The sequence below is a fragment of the Bos grunniens genome, chromosome 19 (assembly GCF_055505025.1).
Source record: "Bos grunniens cultivar Pamir isolate PY7600 chromosome 19, Bosgru_T2T1.0, whole genome shotgun sequence".
NCBI classification, from domain to species: domain Eukaryota; kingdom Metazoa; phylum Chordata; class Mammalia; order Artiodactyla; family Bovidae; genus Bos; species Bos grunniens.
Genome location: NC_141183.1, coordinates 5,870,851 through 5,884,914, shown reverse-complemented (window position 1 = coordinate 5,884,914; position 14,064 = coordinate 5,870,851). Strand labels below are relative to the sequence as shown.

At 49.4% G+C, this 14,064-nt stretch overlaps 1 long non-coding RNA gene across 2 annotated transcripts; it reads left to right on the top strand.

The window, feature by feature from the left end:
- The first annotated feature begins 5,570 nt into the window (after nt 1-5,570).
- Nucleotides 5,571-13,444, top strand: LOC147350995 (uncharacterized). 2 transcript variants are annotated; one of them, XR_015146819.1, is made up of 3 exons: nt 5,583-6,264; nt 6,752-6,864; nt 8,072-13,444. It is a non-coding gene; the product is annotated as an uncharacterized LOC147350995 (long non-coding RNA). The 2 variants fall into 2 exon arrangements; XR_015146818.1 differs by having other exon boundaries at nt 5,571-6,864.
- The last annotated feature ends 620 nt before the right edge of the window (nt 13,445-14,064 follow it).

The window sequence follows — 14,064 nt, the reverse complement described above, 5'->3', positions numbered from 1 at the left end:
TAACATCATGCATGATTGAGGCAGTTGGGAAAATAATTAAGTGCTAACTTGTCATTTTTTAAATGAAGTTCTGGAGTTAGAGATTTATAATTGCTAATGAGCCAGGCTAATAATTAGTTGCTTTATAATAAGGGCGATGATCACTCAGACAGAGGCAGAGAGAGCCAGGCTCTGGCCTAATTTTTCTCCTGTAATTATGTGACATGCCCAACTGCCTGGAACTCCTCTCACCCTTCCCTCCTTCTGCTCCAGTGCGGTGCCAAGCAGCCCTGGCACTGTCCCCGTTTCCCACCATGCTCCATCCGCTAGACTCTGGTGTCCAGCACCTCCTGCTGGGCAGCCATTCCTTAAGAAGGTTGGGATTGAGATGATACCTGTCTCTGCACTTCTCCCACATTCCTACACCCGCCTTCTACCTCGGAGAGGGGTTTGGAGCTCCTGTCCTCCCGCTGGGGGAGCTCAGAACCAGAGTCTGACCGGCAGGAGGTCTCTCCCACAGCGGGCCATGTGCTGACCATTCCAGGTGATGAGACAGGATTTCACCAGGAGAGAAAGCCAATTCAGAGACGAGGCTGCCCATCCTCCAGCCTCAGCTTCTCAAAGGCAGAATGGATAGGAAAGCGCAAAACGTGGTGTGGAGCCTATGTCCGCCAGCGCCTGGCTGACCACCCTGGGCAACCTGCTCAACATCTCGGAGCCGTTTGTCTGAGCGTGAAGTGACACAGCGGGACAAAAGAGACTGAGTTCTCCTCCAGCCCTGAGCCTCTGAGGGGTTGAGGGCTCTGTGTCATGGCTGTGGCTTTAAGAAGGATGCAGGGGGACACAAGGGGATCCCCCTGAATGGTGGAAACCTTCAGCAGCTCTTGGGGCATGAGGGGGCTCGAGGAAGGGAGGATCCCAGGGGAGCCAAGGAAGGAGCTGATAGAGACAGGCACAGAGAGATCCCCCTCTCTCTCTGTTGACTTGTTACCTTGGACTCAGAAGAACAGGTATTTCTCCGGCTTGGGGGTAGACCAGAGCTCCAAGCAGCCTGTGTCTTTGTCTTCAAGCACTTGGTATCTATTTTGAATCAAGTAGGTAAACCATAACGTGGAGTGTTGGTTCATTCCACAATGAATGGGAATGGTTATCACCCCTGCCTCCACCCACACCTCCTGGGGCCTCCAAAGGCTAAGGGGGCTCTCTGCGACATGACTAGGGAAGGGGCTTCCCTGGTGGCTCAGATGGTGAAGAACCCCCCTGCAATGCAGGAGACCCGGGTTCGATCCCTAGGCTGGGAAGATCCCCTAGAGAAGGAAATGACAACCCACTCCTATATTCTTGCCTGGAGAACTCCATGGACAGAGGAGCCTAGTGCACTACAGTTCGAGGGGTCGCAAAGAGTCAGACACGACTGGGGGCGGGGGGTGGGGGGTAAATTAACAGATGCTGTGTATAAACCAAGAAAGACACACTGACCTGATGGGGCTTGTGTTCTGGGGTCCATGATAGAGTTCAGGGGCTCAGTGAACTTGAGTGGGGAAACATACATCCTTATTGTCATTAACCTTAAATAAAAGTGATCATTTCCCTTAACTATGAATATAGATGGCAAACCACAGAAATAGTAGCAGCCCTTGAAACTTTCGCACCAACAGAAAACACAGACAGATATGTTCATATCATACTCCAGCTCTGGCAGGTATCTCAAAATATTATTTATGCTCATCGCCACTTTGAAATTACAGTAGTTATTAGACCTGCAGCTAGAGCGATATTAAAATACAAGATTAATATATTAATGAAAGAGCACATGAATTACCATACATTTGTTTTTCAAACTATAAATTGCTACAGGTTTGGTGTGGGTTTTTTTAAAAATAATATTTTGATAATCATGTTCCAATATAATTGCTTTTTAGAATAATCCTATGTGTTTTGTGCTCTCTGCTCCCCCTCCCCACCCCACCCTGTATTCCAGATCCATCCCTTCCCCTCTGCCCATCCCTTGTCAACATGGGGCAGGTTGGCGCATCACCGTTGATGGATACCAACAGCTCACGCAGGAGGTGAGATGCAGAGGAGGCCAGAAGGAGGGAGCAAGGGTGTTAATGCGACCCAAGGATGGGAAGCAGACCCAGGGAGAAGGCTGGGGCTGAGCGCGCTGACTGCCGGGTCCCTGCTGACTGCTGTGGGGCAGTGTGGAGTGAGCTTGTCGAATCCTCGTCCCCACCACATTTTGGATTCTGTATATGTTGGGCTATGTTGCTGGAACCAGGAAAGGAAACAGATGGAGTCTGAGCACATGGTGCTGTGGGATCTGGGGTGGGTGCTAAGTGCACCCCAACTGCAATTCAGCACGGTTGGTGGTTCCTCCAACGTGGTGGCATTTGCCAAGGGAGCCATCATGAACCCAATGGGACAAGAAGGTTTCTCGGTACTGACTCTCCTGCCTACTTCCTTCCAAGATGAAGAGCACATTCCAGGGATAAACATGTGTTCATCCATTCAGCAAATCTATTGAGACTTTACTAAGAGTGTGACATTGAATAGCTCTTGCTATCAGGAGCTCAGGATAGGGGCTTCCCTGGTGGTCCAGTGGTTAAGAATCCACCTTACAATGCAGGAGACATGGGTTCCATCCCTGGTCCAGAACCAAGATCCCACATGTTCCCGGGCACGAAGCCCATGAGCCATGGTCACTGAGCCTGCACTCCAGGGCCTGGGAGCTGCAGCTATGAGCCTGAGTGCTGCAGTTACTGAAGCCCATGGGCTAGAACCTGTGCTTCCCGACAGGAGAAGCCACTGCAGCTGAAGAGGAGCCCCTGCTCTCCTGGCAGCTAGAGAAAGCCCGTGCCCATGCAGCAGTGAAGGCCCAGCACAGCCAAAAATAGATAAATAAATATTAAACAACAAAAAAAGCAGCTCAGGATAAAGCTGGGGAGATATCCATCAGGCAAATAGTATGCCAATAGTTAATGACAATTTATAAATAATAACACCTAATCATTGATATCCAGGGCAGTGAGGACTCTGATAGAGAACTAACTATACAAGCCTAACTCTCAGTGGGCCCCCAGAGTTTCCCAACGTTATGTGTTACTTGCTTCTGATTTTCTGTTTTGCGGCAAATTGAAAAATTCAGTGTTAGATTCCCTGGACCTGAAATGGTAACCACGCACCCTGGATTTTTTAGAACAGCTCTGATTTCAAGAACACTATTTCTTTGTGCCCATAAACCATTGAAACACCAATATTTCAGCAACCGAACAATGTCTCTTAGATTGCCACCTCCTGAATACACTCACATGCAAACCCTCTTGGGCTGTGGGTCCTGATTTGGGGTTTGGAAAGTGAATCGTTGGGGTGTGTTGTACGGCTCTCCCACCCTGGCTTCCTCCTGCCCACCTCCAATCTACCTCAGACCTGCGCTATTGCAAGGAAACAAAAAGTCATTCTGAAATTGAAGTAGAATGGAAAGAGGAGCTGAGGCTGCAACAGAAAGAGGTCAGAGAATTCATTCTTGAGTCACATGGGGAAGGAGCGTTTCTCCCCTGTTCTGTGTATCGATCATCGAGCATTTTGTGCTCCCTCAGCCAGTACAGTCCCTCTTTAAAGTCTCTGTGTGTGTTGGAAGAGCCCAAGTTGTGGAGTGATTGGGCAAATTAAGCCTGGATGTAAAACTCTTTCTGCTTGGAAGGTGCGAGGCTCTGCCAAGGAGGCAGCCAGCGCCTTTGCTGGGGTGGGCTTCAGCAGCAGTGGTTTGATTTTGCTTTTCAAATAAAGACAAAGATGTCTTTATCGAGGGCAGTAGTGGAATAGCCTTCTCATCCTCTGGGAAACAGCCCTCACTCATGGTCATGGGTCATAGCGATGGGGGCTGACAGCTGTCTTTTACTGAACGCGTACTAAGCGCCCGGCCCCCAGGACAGCATTTTGTACGGGCCATTTAACCCTGAAGGTCCTAGGAAGCATGTTGCTGTTGTTTAGTCATGTCCGATGCTTTTGTGACCCCGTGGACTACTGTAGCCTGCCAGGCTCCTCTGTCCGTGGGATTCTCCAGGCAAGACTAATGGAGTGGCTTGCCATATTCTTCTCCAGGGCATCTTCCCAACCCAGGGATTGAACCTGCGTCTCCTGCCTTGGCAGGCAGATTCTTTGACGTGGAGCCACAAGGGAAGCCCTGGGAAGTATGTACTATGACTTTAATGAGAAACCGAGACTTGCAGGGTTAAATATCCTGTTCAATTTCATACAACCTGTGAGTCATGGGGCCAGGAAAGTCTGATCCCAGCCCTCATTCTGAGACACCACTCTGTGCCATTTAGGGCAGGGCCACTCCAAATGCTATTAAGGGCAGTTCAGTTCAATTCAGTCGCTCAGTCATGTCCGACTCTTTGTGACCCCATGAATCGCAGCACGCCAGGCCTCCCTGTCCATCACCAACTCCCGGAGTTCACTCAAACTCATGTCCATCGAGTTGGTGGTGCCATCCAGCCATCTCATCTTCTGTCGTCCCCTTTTCCTCCTGCCCCCAATCCCTTCCTGCATCAGAGTCTTTTCCAATGAGTCAACTCTTCGCATGAGGTGGCCAAAGTATTTGAGTTTCAGCTTCAGTATCAGTCCTTCCAATGAACACCCAGGACTGGTCTCCTTTAGGATGGACTGGTTGGATCTCCTTGCAGTCCAAAGGACTCTCAAGAGTCTTCTCCAACACCACAGTTCAAAAGCATCAATTCTTCGGCACTCAGCTTTCTTCACAGTCCAACTCTCACATCCATACATGACCACAGGAAAAACAATAGTCTTGACTAGACGGACCTTTGTTGGCAAAGTGATGTCTCTGCTTTTTAATATGCTATCTAGAATGGTCATAACCTTCCTTCCAAAGAGTAAGCGTCTTTTAATTTTATGGCTGCAGTCACCATCTGCAGTGATTTTGGAGCCCAAGAAAATAAAGTCTGACACTGTTTCCCCATCCATTTCCCATGAAGTGACGAGACCAGATGCCATGATCTTCGTTTTCTGAATGTTGAGCTTTAAGCCAACTTTTTCACTCTCCTCTTTCACTTTCATCAAGAGGCTTTTTAGTTCCTCTTCACTTTCTGCCATAAGGGTGGTGTCATCTGCATATCTGAGGTTATTGATATTTCCCCCCGGGCAATCTTGATTCCAGCTTGTGCTTCTTCCAGCCCAGCGTTTCTCATGATGTACTCTGCATATATGTTAAATAAGCAGGGTGACGATATACAGCCTTGACGTACTCCTTTTCCTATTTGGAACCAGTCTGTTGTTCCATGTCCAGTTCTAACTGTTGCTTCCTGAACTGCATATAGGTTTCTCAAGAGGCAGGTCAGGTGGTCTGGTATTCCCATCTCTTTCAGAATTTTCCACAGTTTATTGTGATCCACACAAAGGCTTTAGGATAGTCAATAAGCAGAAATAGATGTTTTTCTGGAACTCTCTTGCTTTTCCGATGATCCAGCGGATGTTGGCAATTAAGGGCAGAGCCACCCCTAATTCAGCAACTTTTAGGCGGAAGTAAGCTTTCTGGAAGAAACACACTCCTGGGCAGATTTTAGCAAGCAGTGTAGCCTGGCAAAGGTCGATTGGGAAGAGAGGGGAAACTGACCCTTGTGTTTATCTCACATGTGCTTGGTATTGTGCCGGAAGATCTACTCACATTTTTCTTTAATTCTGCAGATGATCGCTGGAGTTGTGTATAATGATTCCCATTTTGTAGATGGGAAAACTAAGCCTATACAATAACCCGAGATTACAGTCAGTAAACAGAGGAAACGACTTCCTGGCACTAATTCCATACTCTATTCATTCCTTCATTTAACAAGTCACAAGTTCAGGGGAAGAGGGGAGGAGGATGCTAAGGAACAATTGGCAGAAGTGTTACAAATTAGGTTAAGTATTGCCTCCAAAAGCCTCTTCCAGGAAGCCCACAAAGATCGGCATCTGCTTTGGTTTAATACCAATGTGAGAGCCTTGAGCGCAGCAGATCCCTTAACAAAATCACTTGTTGAATGAACTTGGTGGATAAGTGATTGAATGAACACACACCTGTTTTAATATCACTTTAAAAAGAGCAGGTACTCTCTCTTGATTGGGGTCATCCCACCCATCTCTTTGACCCTGATTCTGTCTTGTCTCTTTCTGCATGTCTCTAATCTATCACTCCAAATTTTCCCGTCTTCAATCATTAAGAACTGGGAGGGAAAGACACGGCTCCAATTCTCCAGCTGCCTCCTCACTGCTGTTGAGCTTGAGAGCACGGTATTTAAATCCTGTTAAATAACCTGTTTTCACGGGCAATCGCAGCTGGGTTAGTAAATTACCTGCTCGCTCACTCTTTAGGCAAAACCGACATCCCAGGTCCACAGAAAATTGGCCATTGTCCTTTAATGGTGGAGTTGAACAGAGCAAATGGTTGCACTTTAAAAGAAAGTTGTTCCCATTCAGACAAAAAGTTCAGCCTACTGCGCTGGAAATTTCCAGTTCACGGCCCATTTCTCTCCAGGTATAAAGGAGAAAATAAATGCCCTTGCAATGCAAGTGATTAATTTCAGCCGGCATGTTCAAGGTTCCCGCTGATGTCTGGCTCTTGGGCTCTTAATCGGTGGCCCCAGCCAGATGGGGGGTTCCATCTCTGGGATTTCACACTGGCAGCCTCTCTGTGTCCACGTGACTTTGGGGCATGGAAGGATTAGACCTTTCCTGAGAGGCTGGTGGGCAATGAATAATTTCTTTCCCCTGAATCTAGGTGCCTCTGACCCTGGTTTTTTGCTATGATCACCACGGTCACCTCCATACCTTGAATAGGCATCACCACGTGCATGGCTCCACATTCAGCAAACTGCAGGGGGATGCTGCGAGGTACGCGGTGTGAATGCACTGGTGGATTCAGTAACATCAGTTACCGTTTCTGAGGGTGGCTCAGAAGATGTCCAGGTCGCCAGGTCACTAGTGGTTGGTCCAGATCTTAAGCCACCAGTTTTTGTTATACTCAGCAGCCCCCCAGAAATGGTATCACCTTCCCCACCTTGACCTAGAACCAATCACATCTTGGGACTCAGTCACCTGTTGCTCTATAACCAATAACCTCAAACTTGGTGGCTTAAAACAATAACTATGTATTTAGTCTTGATTTTGCAGGGCTGGGTTCAGCTGGTCTGGAGTCTTCACTGATGTGGACCAGACATCTGTGAGCTCAGGAGGCCAGCTGGGTAGCTGAGCCAGGAGCTGTCTGGCTCAGAGTGTCCTCAGCCCAGCCACTGGGATGGCTTGACGGGGACCCCCTCACCATGCTGTTTCATCTTCCATGAGCTTGTCCTCAGGTGGTCTCAAGGTTCAGAGGGCAAGAGCAAAAGCTTTACAGCCTTACATATAAACATTGTCACTTCCATCATGTTCTACCAGCCAGAGCAAAAGGGCAGATCAGACTCAAGGGGTGGTTGGATAACATTCCTCCAAAATTCACGTCCTCTTGGAACTTCAGAGTGTGACCTTATGTAAAAGTAGGATTTCATTCGGGTGTAATTAAATCTACAGATAAGATCATCTTGAATTTGGGGTGAGCGCTCAATCCAGTGGGGCTTCCTTGGGTGGCTCATATGGTAAAGAGCCTACCTGCAATGCTGGAGACCTGGGTTCCATCCCTGGGTTGGGAAGATGCCCTGGAGGAGGAAATGGCAACCCACTCCAGTATTCTTGCCTGGAGAATCTCATGGACAGAGGAGTCCATGGGGTTGCAAAGAGTCAGACACGACCAAGCGACTAACACACTCAATCCAATGACTGGAGTTCTTATTAGAAGAAGAAAAGACACAGAGACAGACCCGGTGGGAAAGACCTGTAAAGTTGGAGGCAGAGGTCAGAGTGAGGCAGCTTTAAGCAAGGAAACCAAAGGCTGATGGCATCCACCTGAAGCAAGGAATGAATTGTCCCCTAGAGCTTTCGGAGGGAGCATGGACCTGCTGATACCTTGACTGTGGACTTCCAGTCTCCAGAACCACAAGAGAATAAATTCTGTTGTTTAAGCCACCCAGTCTATGGTCTAATTTTTTTTTTTTTTTTTTTACAGCAGCCCTGGGAAACCAATGCAGGTGGGAGGTATACTTCATCTCTTGATAGGAGCTGCAAAGCGTGAGGATACAGGAAGGCAGGAGAAATGGAGGCGCGGTTGCAATCTTGCACCTTCTCAGCTCACCAGTCCTCACTCTGTTCCTGGCAGGCACCTTGAAGCCAAGGAACAGCCATAGCGCGCCAGATGCCAGACATTCACGACGCCGCGAGGCTCTACTCTGCCCAAGCTCCAGAGGGAGTGCGTGTCTTCGAGCTGACGTGGAGTCATCGCTGACAGATGCCTCTCCTCATCCCACTCCAAGTCGCCCCCCGAGGAAGGCAGGGAGCCAGGAAGTCGAGGTTATCAGGGTGCTGGGCACTGCACCTCTGGGGCATCTTCAGTGGCTCAGGTCCAGGTGGCCTGAGCTGACCAGACCGGACCTTCCCGCCCCCCGCCAAGCCCTCCCCCGTGCACAGGAAGGACCCCCTCCTTTGGATTTTCTCAGACATCCTGCCAGAAAAGGAGGTTTGGCAGAGACTTGGTTTCATTCCACCAACACCTCAGAGAGAAGTTGCTGTCTTGGGGGTTCAGACTGTAACTCCCGAGGTGTGAGAACACGTGTTTTCTGAATACCCATCTGGCGTCCATGCTCAGCATGGTGGGCAGGGGGAGGGCTGGACCACTGAGCCCTGCCCCTGAGAGGTGCAGGCACCAAGGCTGTCGAGATGGGCTGGGGTTCCGGACACTGCCCAGTGCCCAGGGGTGGGTGCCTGGGGTGGAGGGCGTCACCACCCAGGCTTCCTCCCGCAGGACGAGTCTTCTCTTCGTCCTTCCAACCTCCTGATGAGTTGCACTCGATGTAGAAAGACACAGAGTCACCAGCTGAGACTGAAGAAGGGGCTGGGGTGGCAGGCTGGGGGAGAAAGATGGTGTGAGACGCCATGAGAGGCTCAGGTCCATCACGGAGGGGAGGTTACTTGTGCCCAGAGTCACTTCTTTATTGGTGTATTGAGGTGAGAATGGCCTTATGCATCTCAAAGAAGAGACTGTTCTTGCATCTGGAAACCACTCCCTTCCCCCAACTCAGAGTAGCCTTCAGCAGAAGGGGAGGGGCAAAAGGGCCCCCTCCCCCAGGGCATGTAAGGAGGCACTTATTGTCAAGGTCATGCAAGGAAAATGCAGCCCCTAAGAGGGAGTAAAGTAGTTCAGTCACTCAGGTGTGTCCAGCTCTTTGCAACCCCATGGACTGCAGCACACCAGGCTTCCCTGTCCTTCACCATCATTGAGTTGATGATGTCATCCAAACTTCTCATCCTCTGTCACCTCCTTAAATGCTGTGCCCTCTGTACCTCGTCTCAGCCTCCATCCCCAAAGGGAGCCTCCCTAGGTATCCAGAGGGGAGGACCTGCATTTGAGGCAGGGGCTCTTGTCTTCCCTGTTGGCCATTGATTGCTTTTGAACCTGGAGGCTCCCGAGAATCGGGCTCTTGTTTCTCTTCCCTCCAGATGTGCGGGCAGGGAGGCAGGACCAGCTCCCGTGTACAGATCATCAGTAAAATGTCTTCCAGCCCCCTTCACTGCAGGGCTCAGGGTCTGGCAGCTATTAAATTTTTTTCTAACCAACTACAGGCAAATCATCGACCCCCTGGGCCCCTCATTTATCTTCCTCTGGGTCATGGGAAAATAGCTGATTCACCCAGAGGGGCAGAGGGAGCTGGGGGAGAAGGTGGCGAATGCAGGTGACTGCGGAAGTTGCTGATTGTTTAGTCGCTCAGTCGTGTCCGACTCTTTTGTGACTCCATAGACTGTAGCCCGCCAGGCTCCTCTGTTCATGGGATTTCCCAGGCAAGAATACTGGAGTGAGTTGCCCTTTCCTCCTCCAGGGGACCTTCCTGACCCAGGGATCAAACCCATCTCTTCTGCATTGCAGGCAGATTCTTTACCACTGGGCCACCTGGGAAGCCCCGGTTTAGTACAGGTGGGTCTAAAAGAAGGACCTTTTCTGGCTTTCGTGAGTAATTAAAAGCTGTGTATGGTCTCCCAAGGCACTGCGGTGAAAGAGCTGTCACAAAATTAGCTTCAAAGGTGGTGGCTTTCCCCAGATGTTTGCTTCAGATGCTTGGCTTCTAGCATTTAAATTCCCATTAAGGAGCTGCCGTGGCTGCGGGCAGGCCAAGCCCACTCTTTACTTGAAAGGGATCAAATCCTTGGCCAGAAATTTGACTTGAATTGTGATTGTTCTTATTCATCTTGAAATTCATTGAAGGCCATAAATCCACTCATCCTGCCTCATTCTCTTAACTCTATGAGGATTAAACTGATGGGGAAAAAAAAGTCATACTTCGGAAGGTTTAGAATTTGGGCACAAGTTGGCTCAGGTGGGAGAGGGCCTGGAAACCAGGTGGTGAGGGTTCCAGCTGTGCTTGCAAATTCAGTTATGAGCTCTGCTAAGATGGGCTCAGCCCTTTCAGATGGCTGCTGGAAATCTAAAAGAAGCCCTTGAGGACTTTACAATATAAAGGTTTTAAGGAATAGGTACTGACCAGTTCTCCAACCCCACAGAGAGCAAAGCAGGAGAGAATCTTCCAGAGAGAGAAGCAAGTTGGACAGGAGAAACTTTGTTCCTACAGGTTGCAGAACTAGCAGGGTCCTTTCTGAAATGTCTTTTATTGGCTCATGCCCACCCACTCCTTCACGTTCAAGAATGACTCCTCTTTATTCTTCAAAACCCCAAGGAAGGGACGCCTCTTCTGGGAAGCCTTCCAGGAATACCCCCAAAGCTTGCGTTAATCTCCCCCTCTATCCTGCACTTACTCCTAGGCACTTATGTCTGTTGCCATATTCATTTAGGAGTCCCTTAATGACGGGAGTTTTCATCTCCGTTGTGCCCTTGGCCTTTATCTGGCAATTGAATTTATCGAGCTGCTTAGAGATGGGAACCTGGACCAATGGCTTCTGGAGGTCTTTGCATCCTCTTTGCGTCTCAGAATTGCTCTTTCTTCACAAGATGAGTACATTGGCCATTTAGTGAGGAAATCGAAAGGATAATTTCCTGACCTTAATATGCAAACTGAGATTTTTCTCAGCGGCTAATGATCTACAGGCTGCCCTGGCCTCCTTGGACACAGGAGTAGGAAGGCTCTGTAGCTCCCAGGCTTTGTAAATGGCTTTAAACATTGTGATAGCCCAGCTTCCGTAATTAAATGTTACAAGTTCATTTGGGAGGGCTCTATCTGAAGTGTTCCCTCTGAGCCCCGCAGGGCTAATTCAGTGAAGCCAGCCAGGGCACTGCCTCTGAGGATAAAGGAAATTGAATGGCCACCCCCAGCAGGTTGGGCATTGAAAGGGGCCATGTTTTAATGAGGGCAGTGGACCCTGGAGGGCCTGGTGGGAACATCCTGTGTCCTGCCAGTGGGCCGTCACCCCTCGGGAGCTGTCACCGATCAGCCCCCTTTGCCAGGACCATGGGCTGCTCTGTCACAACTGGTTCAGGCTGAATCAATGACTCACCCAGCCCGAGTATCAGAGTCGGTGGGAGTAACTTGGGTGAGCTCCCTGACTCCAGTGCCTGGAAGTATTGACGAGGTTGAGTCTGCTGAGTGCGGCTGTCCAAAGTACCCAGCAGGACTAAATCAAGTCTACCTCTGCTTATGGTGTGGAACCCCATAATTCTAGACCTTTCCTTGGTTCCACTCTCAGCTTACAACTCCTTCCTAGAAACTTACAAGAGTGAAAACCTCAGCCCCAGGGCCAGGGTCTTCGAAGTTGGTTTTAGACTGTTCCTTAAGGAAATCTGGGGCTTCCCTGGTGACTCAGACGGTAAAGGATCTACCTGCAATGTGGGAGATCTGGGTTCCATCCCTGGGTCTGGAAGATCTGGAGGAGGAAATGGCAACCCACTCCGTTATTCTTGCCTGGAGAATTCCATGGACAGAGGAGCCTGGTGGGCTACAGCCCACGAGATCACAAAGAGTCAGACACGACTGAGTGACTAGGATTTTAAGGAAATCCAGATGGTTTATGCTTTGCTTAAGAAGCTCTTGTTTTGTTAAGGAGCTCTGTCGGGGGACTGGGTAAAAAGAACTACCATTTGTGGCACACCAAGCCAGCCCTTCTCAGACTTGCAAATGTGGGTAAATGAGTTGCCTGGCATCCTGTGAGATGTAATTGACCCAAATCAGTAGGTCAGGGACAGAGTGAGGCTCTGTATTTCTAGCAAGCTCTCTGGATCAGGTGCCATGCTTGAGAAGCAAATGTTTACGAATGTCATCTCCACCCTCGCTGCAATCTTACACAGAGGAAATGGGACCAGCATTTCATAAGAACCTGTTATGTGCTGAGTAGGGTGATCAAGCCTTATTGGTGACTCCACAGGACAAAAATGCAGTGTTTTTCTTACCATTTAGCCAACGGGGAAAGTGAAGTCTACAGAGGTTAAGAGGAGGGAAGCCCGAGGTTGGAGAGGGTCATGACCTCAGGAAGATGCCACACCACGGATCTGGCAAGGCTTTGAAGCTCTGGGTGATAGAGGATACCCTTGCCCCGATGGACAATGTTGAGCCTCATCCTGCAATCCAAAATTCAGTGCACAGAAAGATCGCTGCAGGGAGCTGGTTCACACCCAGATGCCCAGACTCTGAGGAGGAACTGGAGATCTGGATGTCAGGCTTGACTGTGATCCTCAGGTGACCCTGGTCACATGGCTCCCTCTTGGGGAAACCCTGCTCTGCGGGTCCAGATGAAGAGAGACGGATGTCTAACGCAGCCTCGTGGACCTGAGTGACCTCAGAAATCCTGCTCACCAAAAAGCGGAGCCTTTATTGAGTTTTTCATTATAAATGACATCGTGCAGCTGAGACATTCACTCTGTCTTCCAAAACACTTGGACAACAACTCACATTTTCAGATGGAGCAGGACAAAATGATTACAACCATTTAGAGGAAGAGGAAAGTAAGTTTCCTCAAGCGTCTTACCTAGAGTGGACTAGATGCCTGGTCTGTGAAATCTCATTTATTCCTCCATCAACCCAAATAGCTGGACATTGCCATTACTCCCTTCTGAGAGCTGAGAAAATGCAAACTCAGCAAGGTTAATGAGCTTATTCGAAGTTGCACATGTAACAACCTGGCAAGAACGGAAATCCATCTAGCCCAGGTTCTTTGCATTGTGTCTCTTTGCCTCTAAAACACCGCCGTACCGACTGTAAACACTTTGACATGTTGAGTCCAGGCTGGTTGAATCCAGCCCTGACAGGAGTGCTCTCTCTGGGTGGGTGATGAGCGACCATGATTGCACACATTCACTTTCCCATCCATCAGATATTGCTACTGGGCACCACGCTAGGCAGAGGTGACACCCCCAGTTTCCCCTGCCCTCCCCCAGGACCCTCACTTCCTGTTCCTGCAATGAACTACGAACTCCCACGAGGCACCAAGGACTTGCCCAAACACTGTGCTTAAGAAACTGGACCAAACTTGAGCCTGGCTTCCCCAGCAGCCACGCCCAGATTCCCCCAGAAAATGCAATATGGCCCAAATCCATATTCAAAATGGCCCTTCCCGCTTCCCCATTGTGTCCCCTCTCTGTTCTCCTTTAGACCCTCAATCATCTTTGTCTTTGTTGGAGTTGAGCTCAGTATCTACCAAGAAGTTGTCTGAATCGTCGGTCTTGCGCCTTTAACAAGAGTTATTCATGCAGTATTCCCTTGACACTGGCTTCCTTTGGAACCCAGAGATGAGATCAGGGAAGGCTCTGGAAAGCGGAAGCAGGTCTTCGACTGCACGTCAAGGAATTCGGACCTCAAGCTGTGGCCAGTTAGGGAATCATTTTGCCTGGGAAGCCATGCAGAACTAGTTAACATTCTCTTGCCTGAGGAGTCTGAATATTAACACGAGGCAGCTGGTGCGTCCAGTCTTCTCTGCTCCTTGTTAAACATCCTGGTTTCCAACAGTTCTTCAAATGACATGGTTCTGAGCCCCTCCCCCACTTCCCTGTCCTCTTAAATGGTCTTG